This window comes from Diabrotica virgifera, chromosome 6, assembly GCF_917563875.1.
Source record: "Diabrotica virgifera virgifera chromosome 6, PGI_DIABVI_V3a".
Classification (NCBI taxonomy): Eukaryota; Metazoa; Arthropoda; class Insecta; order Coleoptera; family Chrysomelidae; genus Diabrotica; species Diabrotica virgifera.
In genome coordinates, this window is record NC_065448.1 from 103,407,632 (window position 1) to 103,420,700 (window position 13,069).

The window sequence follows — 13,069 nt, forward strand, 5'->3', positions numbered from 1 at the left end:
AGACAGCCTAGGTCAAATATCTCACCTTTAGTACCATCCTTGGATTATAATCTTTTATTTGACACCTCATTTATCATTCAAGCTGGTATAATAATGGAGGAGTTTTATTCGCGGTCGGAGGGGCCGACGCACAGACCGCCTAAGTCAAATATGTCACCTTTAGTACCATCCTTGGATTATAAGCTTTCATTTGACACCTCATTTGTCATTCTACCTGGTATAATGATCGAGGAGTTATATTCGCGGTCGGACAGACCGACGGACACACCGCCTAAGTCAAATATCACACCTTTAGTACCATCCTTGGATTATCAGCTTTCATTTGACACCTCATTTGTCATTCTACCTGGTATAATGACGGAGGAGTTATATTCCCGGTCGTACGGACCGACGGACAGACCGTCTAGGTCAAATATCTCACCTTTAGTACCATCCTTGGATTATCAGCTTTCATTTGACACCTCATTTGTCATTCTACCTGGTATAATGACAAAGAAGTTATATTCGCGGTCGTACGGACCGACGGAAAGACAGCCTAGGTCAAATATCTCACCTTTAGTACCATCCTGGGATAATAGGCTTTCATTTGACACCTCATTTATCATTCAAGCTGGTATAATGATGGAGGAGTTATATTCGCGGTCGTACGAACCGACGGAAAGACAGCCTAGGTCAAATATCTCACATTTAGTACCATCGTTGGATTATCAGCTTTCATTTGACACCTCATTTGTCATTCTACCTGGTATAATGACGGAGGAGTTATATTCCCGGTCGTACAGACCGACGGAAGGACAGCCTGGGTCAAATATCTCACCTTTAGTATCATCGTTGGATTATCAGCTTTCATTTGACACCTCATTTGTCATTCTACCTGGTATAATGACGGAGGAGTTATATTCGCGGTCGTACGGACCGACGGAAAGACAGCCTAGGTCAAATATCTTACCTTTAGTACCATCCTTGGATTATAATCTTTTATTTGACACCTCATTTATCATTCAAGCTGGTATAATAATGGAGGAGTTATATTCGCGGTCGGAGGGGCCGACGCACAGACCGCCTAAGTCAAATATGTCAACTTTAGTACCATCCTTGGATTATAAGCTTTCATTTGACACCTCATTTGTCATTCTACCTGGTATAATGACGGAGGAGTTATATTCGCGGTCGTACGGACCGACGGAAAGACAGCCTAGGTCAAATATATCACCTTTAGTACCATCCTTGGATTATAAGATTTTATTTGACACCTAATTTATCATTCAAGCTGGTATAATAATGGAGGAGTTATATTCGCGGTCGGAGGGACCGACGCACAGACCGTCTAAGTCAAATATGTCAACTTTAGTACGATCCTTGGATTTTAAACTTTCATTTGACACCTTATTTGTCATTCTACCTGGTATAATGACGAAGGAGTTATATTCGCGGTCGTACGGACCGACGGAAAGACAGCCTAGGTCAAATATCTCACCTTTAGTACCATTCTTGGATTATAAGCTTTCATTTGACACGTCATTTGTCATTCTACCTGGTATAATGACGGAGAAGTTATATTCGCGGTCGTACGTACCGACGGAAAGACAGCCTAGGTCAAATATATCACCTTTAATACCATCCTTGGATTATCAGCTTTCATTTGACACCTCATTTGTCATTCTACCTGGTATAATGACGGAGGAGTTATATTCCCGGTCGTACGGAAAGACGGAAGGACAGCCTGGGTCAAATATCTCACCTTTAGTACCATCGTTGGATTATCAGCTTTCATTTGACACCTCATTTGTCATTCTACCTGGTATAATGACGGAGAAGTTATATTCGCGGTCGTACGGACCGACGGAAAGACAGCCTAGGTCAAATATCTTACCTTTAGTACCATCCTTGGATTATAATCTTTTATTTGACACCTCATTTATCATTCAAGCTGGTATAATAATGGAGGAGTTCTATTCGCGGTCGGAGGGGCCGACGCACAGACCGCCTAAGTCAAATATGTCAACTTTAGTACCATCCTTGGATTATAAGCTTTCATTTGACACCTCATTTGTCATTCTACCTGGTATAATGACGGAGGAGTTATATTCGCGGTCGTACGGACCGACGGAAAGACAGCCTAGGTCAAATGTCTCACCTTTAGTACCATCCTTGGATTATAAGCCATTATTTGACACCTCATTTGTCATTCTACCTGGTATAATGATGGAGGAGTTATATTCGCGGTCGGACAGACCGACAAACAGACCGCCCAGGTCAAATATCTCACCTTTAGTACCATCCTTGGATTATCAGCTTTCAGTTGACACCTCATTTGTCATTCTAGCTGGTACGTTGACGGAGGAGTTGTGATTACAGACAGACGGACGGACAGACGGACGTGGATAATACAAAGTTTTCATATTTTTTCAAAATTGGGTGAAAACAACATGATGCCAGAATGATTTGTTGATGAAAATAATATATACATTCTCAAATTGCCTATTATTCGGTGTCGATAATATTATATTCAACAGTGATGCCAAATTTCTGATGCCAAAATGATTGATAATGAAAGTGGGATATACGTTTTCATGTATATAGCGGCAGCGACAAAACGGTAAAACACTGAACTAAATGTATATAATATTTTCACTGTACCATCATTTTGGACTCAAACATTTTATGGAGTAAACTTATATAACTTAGTAAGGGATAAACAAAGAAAGCTGATATATTAAAGTAACATCAAGAAATCAAACCTCTAACTACCGAGTTGATTAGAGTTCTGGTAACAAGTGCTTATTAAGGTAGTGTAAAGTGGCATCGATATACAGATGCCACTTTGCAAGACGATGCCAAATCGATGGTAAATGCATAATGTATCGATGCCAAATTGATAGTAGGATGTATATATATATATATATATATATATATATATATATATATATATATATATATATATATATATATATATATATATATATATATATATATATATATATATACATCCTACTATCAATTTGGCATCGATACATTATGCATTTACCATCGATTTGGCATCGTCTTGCAAAGTGGCATCTGTATATCGATGCCACTTTACACTACCTTAATAACTTTATTCCTGTACTTGCTACCAGAAGTCTAATCAGCTCGGTAGTTAGAGATTTGATTCCTTGATGTTACTTTAATATATCAGCTTTCCTTGTTTACCTCTTACTAAGTTATATAAGTTTATTCCATAAAATGTTTGAGTCCAAAATGATCGTACAGTGAAAAAATTATATACATTTAGTTCAGTGTTTTACCGTTTTGTCGCTGCCGTTATATACATGAAAACGTATATCCCACTTTCATTATCAATCATTTTGGCATCAGAAATTTGGCATCACTGTTGAATACAATATTATTCACAACGAAAAAGAGACAATTTGAGAATGTATATATTATTTTCATAAAGAAATCAGTCTGGCATCATGTTTTATTGTTTTCACCCAATTTTGAAAAAATGTGAAAACTTTGTATTATCCACGTCCGTCTGTCCGTCTGTCTGTAACCACAACTCCTCCGTCAATATACCAGCTAGAATGACAAATGAGGTATCAAATGAAAGCTGATAATCCAAGGATGGTACTAAAGGTGAGATATTTGACCTTGGCGGTCTGTCCGTCGGTCTTTACGACCGCGAATATAACTCCTCCATCATTATACCAGGTAGAATGACAAATGAGGTGTCAAAAGAAAACTTATAATACAAGGATGGTACTAAAGGTGAGATATTTGACTTAGGCGGTCTGTGACTCGGTCCCTCCGACCGCGAATATAACTTATCCGTCATTATACCAGGTAGAATGACAAATGAGGTGTCAAAAGAAAGCTTATAATACAAGGATGGTACTAAAGGTGAGATATTTGACTTAGGCGGTCTGTGACTCGGTCCCTCCGACCGCGAATATAACTTATCCGTCATTATACCAGGTAGAATGACAAATGAGGTGTCAAATGAAAGCTGATAATCCTAGGATGGTACTAAAGGTGAGATATTTGACCTAGGCTGTCTTTCCGTCGGTCCCTCCGACCGCGAATATAACTCCTCCGTCATTATACCAGGTAGAATGACAAATGAGGTGTCAAAAGAAAGCTTATAATACAAGGATGGTACTAAAGGTGAGATATTTAACTTAGGCGATCTGTGCGCCGGTCCCTCCGACCGCCAATATAACTCCTCCATCATTATACCAGGTAGAATGACAAATGAGGTGTCAAATGAAAGCTTATATTCCAAGGATGGTAATAAAGGTGAGATATTTGACCTAGGCTGTCTTTCCGACGGTCCGTACGACCGGGAATATAACTCCTCCGTCATTATACCATGTAGAATGAGAAATGAGGTGTCAAATGAAGGCTGATATTCCAAGGATGGTACTAAAGGTGAGATATTTGACCTACATGGTCTGTCCGTCGGTCCGTCCGACCGCGAGTATAACTCCTCAATCATTATACCAGGTAGAATGATAAATGAGGTGTCAAATGAAAGCTTATAATCCAAGGATGGTACTAAAGGTGAGATATTTGGCCTAGGCAATCTTTCTGTCGGTCCGTACGACCGCGAATATAACTTCTCCGTCATTATACCAGGTAGAATGACAAATGAGGTGTCAAATGAAAGCTTATATTCCAAGGATGGTACTAAAGGTGAGATATTTGACCCAGGCTGTCTTTCAGTCGGTCCGTACGACCGCGCATATAACCCCTCCGTCGTTATACCAGGTAGAATGACAAATGAGGTGTCAAATGGAAGCTGATAATCCAATGATAGTACTACAGGTGAGCGATTTGACCTAGGCTGTCTTTCCGCCGGTCCGTACGACCGCGACTATAACTTCTGCGTCTTTATACCAAGTAGAATGACAAATGAGGTGTCAAATGAAAGCTGATAATCCAATGATGGTACTACAGGTGAGCGATTTGACCTAAGCTGTCTTTCCGCCGGTCCGTACGACCGCGACTATAACTTCTGCGTCTTTATACCAAGTAGAATGATAAATAAGGTGTCAAATGAAAGCTTATAATCCAAGGATGGTACTAAAAGTGAGATATTTGGCCTAGACAATCTTTCTGTCGGTCCGTACGACCGCGAATATAACTTCTCCGTCATTATACCAGGTAGAATGACAAATAAGGTGTCAAATGTAAGCTGGTAATACAAGGATGGTACTAAAGGTGAGATATTTGACCTAGGCGGTCTGTCGGTGGGTCCGTCCGACCGCGAATGTAACTCCTCTATCATTATACCAGCTCTAATAATAAATGAGGTGTCAAATGAAAGCTTATAATCCAAGGATGGTACTAAAGGTGAGATATTTGAGCTGGGTACTCTTTCTGTCGGTCCGTACGACCGCCAATATAACTCCTCCGCCATTATACCGGGTAGAATGACAAATGAGGTGTCAAATAAAAGCTTGTGGGTGAAAACCTAGGACTTACGAAGTCCAATTTAAAAATAGGGCATATCAGAGATATGCCTTAGACATCATAGAAGACAATGACACAGAAAAATCAAACAAGCAATATGTCAAAAGGGCCTTAGTTATGTATGTTCGGTCCTGTTGGTCCAATCGTGATGTATAGCACCTCAAATGATAGGATTTGACAAACAGAATACAATGAGAGAAAAATCAAATACAACCTCATGTCAAAAGGGCCTTAGTCGCGTATCTTCGGTCCTATAAGACCAATCGTGACGTACGGCATCTCAAATAATAGGACTTGACAAATAAAATACAATGACACAGAAAAATCAAATACAGCAACAAGTCAAAAGGGCCCTAGTTATGTATATCTAGTCCTATTGGTCCAATTGTGACGTACAGCAGCTCAAATGGTAGGGTTTAATGAACAGAATACAATGACACAGAAAAATCAAATACAGCAATATGTCAAAAGGGCCTTATTTACGTATCTTCGCTCCTATTGGTCCAATCGTGGCGTACAGCACCTAAAATAACTGGATTTGACTAATATAATACAATGACGTATGAAAATCAATTACAGCATCATGTCAAAAGGGCCTTAGTCTTGTATCTACGGTTCTATTGGTTCAATCGTGACGTACAGCGTCTGAAATGATGGGATTTAACTGGCAGAATAAGATGGTGTAGACAAATGAAACTGACGGCATGTAATAACACTTTAAAATTGTAGAAATAAAATGGATTAACACACATGGTATGACATATTAGGTGAGAGTATTTAACAAATAGAATACGATTACATACGTCCAGTTTTTGACAAGCGACTTCTCTACATATGATAAACGCGAAAGGGCCCCAACGTTCACTGCTCGACATAGGCCTCCCGTTCACTGCATATACCCACTGCTTTCTGACGCTGTGACTTGAGAGGATAGGATTTAACGAATAGAACGACAAAGAAGACTAAACAAGGCAGCTCACGGGAAAAACACAACTGTCCGTTTTATACTCTACAGGGAAGCATCAGATATTCAACGTAAGAATATATTAGAGTATAACGGTATGATAAATCTTTTTCTTCTTTTTTTCATTTAGTGCATTCCGTACGTTTTTTAAACATAATCAGGAGAAGTTGTTGAATTTCTGAAGTCTATAAAAGAATTTCTTAACAAACCTTTTTTTAATTGTGTTATGGATTATTTTTAAGAATGTGTTTAAAAGGCAGTTCGCAGGCTTATTGTTCAATGGTCTTATCACTTTCAAGCGCCTGTCTTTTTTGTAGGACTATTAATTGTTACTTGTGATTTCAACCATTCTAGCGGGGCAATGCCTTTTCTATAACTGAAATGAATATTGTTATCCATTTAATTTTTTTCCTCAATTAATTGAATGCCTCCTACTGGTGTTTGGTCTAAGCTTACCGCTTTTCCCCATTTAAGCTAAACTGCTCGTCAAAAGTTAGGGATATAGAAAATTATGCTCATTTTCATAGCTAATTTTTTCGAGAACAGATTAACGGATTCCACTATTTTTTTTTAATATTTTAGATTTTTCTTTAGTATTTACACAGTTGTGCAAAGGTTTACACAAACTTCTTTTTTGTACTTATACCGAGTGGTAGGTATAAGTACAGAAAAGAAGTTTGAGTAAACCTCTTGATAGGTATTAGTTACGTATCTTCACTCCCATTGGTCCCAACGTGTCGTACGGCGGCTCAAATCATTGGAATCAGCCAACAGAATACAATGACTAGGGAGCGGATTTCTATGCGATCAATTTTGATGAAATATTCACATATATATGCGGTAAAAAATTACGAAATATGCGCAAGATATGCACAAAAATTCAAAAAATGCGCATTTCGGGAAACCACAAATTTTCTGTCTTATTTAGTAATCTTATTTATTATTTTTCAAATAAAATCATTTTTTATATATGCAATTTATTCACAGTTTTTACAAAAACTGCTACCAATAGTTACCTATTTAAAATAAAACAACAATATCACTATAAATATATCTTCGATTATAATTCACTACAATGTGTTTTTCCAAATTCTTTACGAGGAAACATATTCTTTGATCAGACAAAATATTTTTATAACTTGAAAAACTCCTTTCAACATCGATAATTGGTGCGTATTTAAAATAACTTGTTAATTTCCGTTAGAAAATCGTAAAACTTTGGCTAAAGGTGTAAATTCTCTTAACAATAGAGGATTTAAAAAATCACCAGAATTATAGGTAGGTACCTACCCTAATAGCACAAGGACGTCCAATGGACGTCCTTCACGGACTTTAGGGACGTCCATTGGACGTCCGTTTTCGTCCGAGGAACGTCCTTTATACGTCCTATTTTGGTCCAAATGTCGCGCTACCGAACGTCCATTGGACGTCCATCTAATGTCCGAGGGGACATATATTGGATCTTAATCGGACGTAAATTGGACCTTAATCGGACGTCCTAGGGGACGTAAATTGGACCCTAATCGGACGTAAATTGGACCTTAATCGGACGTAAACTGAACCTTAATCGGACGTAAATTGGACCTTAATCGGACGTAAATTGAACCTTAATCGGACGTAAATTGGACTTTAATCGGACGTAAATTGGACCTTAATCGGACGTAAATGGGACCTTAATTGGACGTAAATTGGACCTTAATCGGAGTAAATTGGATGTTAATCGGACGTCTTAGGGGACGTGAATTGGACCTTAACAGGACGTCCAATTTTGGTCCAAATTCCACGTTGCCAAACGCCCAATGGAGGTCCACCTAACGTCCGAAGGGACGTTCGGTGGACGTCAATTGGGCCTTCATAGGACGTCCCAGTTTGGTCCAATGTATTGCTGCCGATCATCCATCTAACGTCCTGGGAGGACGTTCGGTGGACGTCTAGAGACGATATTTATACCTGTGGAGAATGTATTGTGGGAAATAAAAAATATATTTTTTAAGGAACTTATATTACATCTTATATTAATTTACAATTATTGGATATTAGATTATTTACATTAAATTATAATTACATTTCTCCAAGAAATTAACGCACCACCTTAAAAATGGGCCATTTTTGATGTCTCGAATTTCCTAAAGCCATTGTCCCATCTAAGTGATTTTTTTAATAATATTATAGCCTAGGCTATATGGGCTACCTCCATAAGCTTGTCATGCACGGGGAGCTATACTGTAATAATATTATATCACATCGCTGAGGGAACTCTACATTACATATACTTTTCGAATCAAAACTTTTATTCTCTTAATATTATTACTTAAAAAATATATACTACATTCGTCTCGCTAAACTCGAAAAATAACTTATAAACCATAAAAATCTTCAAAAATATAAATGACATAAATGAGAATTGGCACAATTATTATTATGGTTTTAAGTTGATTTTTCGGATTTAACTACAATATTATGCAAAAAATTATGTTATATCGCAGATTTAAAATGGGTTTATCTCGAAAACAGTTATATTAAGTTTAGCGAGATGATTGTAGTACACTTTTTTTAAGTAAAAATATTAAGAGAATAAAAGTAGACTGGTACGCAGTCTGATTTTTGCATAAGAGTTTAATGAAATGGTAACAAATCAATTGGAAGTTCTGTCCGACAAAATACATGGAACGTTTTCGGTAGTCTGATGTTCCAAGTTTTTAACCTCTTCCACAATTAAAACTTCCCCGGTTCCAGTATTCCCGTACATCAAAGTTTGTCCGACTAGACACTGTGAAGCTATTAACAAATTTTCAGCTTGCTGTTAATCAACTTTTTTTATTACGCGGGATCCAGGTCTATAAATGAATACAATAAATAAGTAGGTAGGTACATATTATACACTTATTTATACGAGTACAATTAATAGTAGAGCTGGTTTTTGGGATGTTACAAGCAGCATTTGCATTTCCACAGAGATACTTATGGCAGAAATAATAAAATACCGAGACGGACTATTATTATAATAATTTACAATAGGACCCGACGGCCGACGCTATAGCGACAGGTAAAAATTTATGACTGAACAATGCACCGAGCATCGATACAAGCAATATGTACCGGTCGAAGGTTATTTTTTATTGTGCCAAATGGACGTATATAGTACCTACCTTTAAAAATCGAATACACAAATTAAAAGATATTTAACAACCATAAAGATTTGTCAAACTCTATCACCGACTTCATGAAAACAAGTATTACTACATTCTTTGATGGTTTTTGCTGTAAATTTTAAAGGATTGACATGAAATTTGGCATACGCATAGCTAACATGCCAAAGAAAAAAAGTGATATTGTGCCAATGTGTGCTATTGCCCTGGGGTGAGTTTCACTCTTTCTCTGGGGTGAAAAACGTTCAAAATAAGTCCGGACTTCGATAAACTGATTAATATTAAGCAACCTTTATTCCATACTTACAAAGTATGTGTACTTACAAATTAGTATGTGAATTTGGGGGGTGAGTTTCACCCCGAGGAGGGGTGATATACAAAATATAGATAGATACACAAAAGATATACAAAAATGTTTCAAAACATCGAAAAAATGTGGTAAAATGCAAATATACATATCATATTATGATAAAATTGCGATTTTGGCGATTTGCCTTTTTGGATAGAATGACGATGATGTTGATTAGGATAAAACTGCGAAGAATTTTTTTATCGAAATATAGTAAAAAATATGAAAAATATACCAAAAAGCTTGAAAAAATATGTAAGTATGTAAGGAAAAACATAAATAATTAAATAAACTTTTGACAACACAACACAAAAGTTTGAAACACTCACTATTTGGATTGGTTGTCCTGGCTTGTGATTTTCTTCTTTGCAGATGACGCTCACGGATCGATGTCAATGTCCAACGGACGTCCGAGCACGGACGTCCAATGGACGTCCAAAGGACGTTCATATTTATTCAACACGTAAGTACGTCCAACGTCGGACGTCCGAAGGACGTTCATTTATAGTCCATCCGCATTAGGACAAAAACTGGACCTATTTTGGGCACACGTACGCTCAACTTCAAAAAGATGCTCTCAATATTCATCTGTAGTAAGGATACATTGATAAAAATTATATTTTTGCTTATTAGAATTAACCACCAAACTTCTATCATCTTGGTAACGGGAATAATAAAACATTATAAAGTCCACTTTACATCAACAATAATTGAACAAGAAATTGACGACAAGTTATTCAAGGTCAAATTTGGCTTATACAAAACACAATTCTACTTCCAATTTTGCCGTGAATAAACAGAAAATAAAGAAATTTGACAAAATAAAACATATCCAATTGTTCTATTTCATCAAATTCCTTCATTTTCTTTTACAAATCATACATTTTGTACTCGTCAAATTTGGCCTTGAATAACTTAGTCAATTTCTTGTTCAATTTATTGTTGATGTAGAGTGGACATAACGAATAATTTACCGATCAGATTTTCACACTTTACATAAAAACAAAAACATGTATTAGATATTAAACTACATATACAGTTTTGAATTAAATATGATTTATAATCTTTTCCATTTAAACTATTTTATTAACATAATTAAGTTAATATTTTATTAAATAATTTTGCTGTTTAATCCCCTTATTGGTAGAATATGTCCAATATGGACGATTGGAAAAGGTCCGTATTTCGTCCGAGTACGGACGTCCAAAGGACGTTCATATTTATTCCACCCGAAGGACGTCCAACACCGGACGTCCGAAGGACGTACATATTTAGTCCACCCGAAGGACGTCCAAAGGACGTACATATTTAGTCCACCTGAAGGACGTCCAACGCCGGACGTCCAACGCCGGACGTCCAAAGGACGTACATATTTAGTACACCCGAAGTACGTCCAGCGTCGGACGTCCAAAGGAAGTCCGTTTATGGTCCATGGACGTTAGGACCAAAAATTGACCTATTTTGGACGTCCAAAGGACGTCGTGTGCTATTAGGGTATTAAATATAACAAAAGTATATAAAATTCGGATTTCCGGGTAAAACATCCTTCGTCATTTTAACATCCTACAATCATTTCATAACGGCGGCGTATTATCCTATAAGTACTTTGTGTAGAGATCGTTTATTTTCTAAGAAAAAATGAAAGGCGGTTAATGAGCTGTCTCTCTTGGTTCTCGAATTAATACAGACCACAGCCTGTGCGTGGAAATATTTTGTCGAATTAAAAAATTTAAATTTTGTTTTGGACTAATGAAATAAAACATTTTAGTAGTTCCAAAATGACACAAAATCTAGGCATCGGATAAAAAAGTTTATTTGAAGAAAGTGTATTTTTTTGTTCTTCTTAATGGCGGTACAGGCTCGTTTTTTTAATATTGTATTTAATTACAGAATAATTTTCAAATATTACCTAATATATTTTTCAAATTGGGCTCTGTACCGCCATTCTTTATTATATTACGGATACGTGTGCCAAATATCTTGAAAAAATATTCAAAATTACAGCCGCAATCTTGGAACGCGTTTTGGCTACCTGTTGATCGCTACTGTATCACCTTAAACAATTTTTTAAACAAATTCACAAAAATAATTTTTTCATTACGAACGATTTTTTAGATAAGTTGGGTTATTCTGAGCAAAAAAGGTATCTTGAGATTTTTCTCTAAAATTGATTTTTGTCGAGTTATATGGCCATTTTCGCATTTTTCAGGTTTTAAATCGCGTATAACTCGACAACAATCAATTTTAGAGAAAATTGACAAGAGACCTTTTTTGTTCAGAACGTCCAAAATTATCTAAAAAAAAATTGTTCAAAGTGAAAAAATTATTTTTGTGGATTTGTTTAAAAAATTGTTTAAACAATTTTTCGACCACGGCACCTTGTGAATATGTTATAAGGACCTCTTTTTGAGTAAGTTTGTGCAAAAAAATCGAATCGGAATAATTTCACTAACAGGGGCGACGATAAATCCGGGACTATAGCGCTAATTATTAATAATTAAAAATAACAGCTTTGTAATAAAATAATGACAAAAATCTCTTAAGGACCTTGAAGCAAGGGTTTGAAACTTGATCTGCTCACTTTTTAATTTCATAATAATAACTTTTAATCGAGTTATTAAGACTTAAAAATGGCCATTTTCGCATTTTTCAAATTTTTAATCGCATATAACTCGACAACAATCAATTTTAAACAAAAATGGCAAGACACCTTTTTTGCCCAGAATGACACAAGTTATCTAAAAAAAATTGTTCGAAATGAAAAAATTGTTTTTGTGAATTTGTTTCAAAAAAATTTTTTAAACAATTTTTCGACCAATGCACCGCCCGGCACCCTTTGGATATGTTACAAGGACCTCTTTTTGAGTAAGTTTATGCAAAAAAATCGAATCGGAATAATTTCGCTAGAGGGGGCGACGATACTGCCCGGTCTACTTTTGATGCTGATGGTGATAGAATAGATACTTTTTATATAACAAAAATAAAACTTTTTTTAAACTCTTTAAAAAATTTGTGGCGGGTTTTCCCCGAAAAGTGCGTTATTTTTTGGACATTTTACGTTGAACTAGTCGATTTGGAATTTGACGAATAAGAACCAACTTTTGATTAGCTCCAACTCTGTTTTTATTGTGTGTCCAGACTTCATACATACAT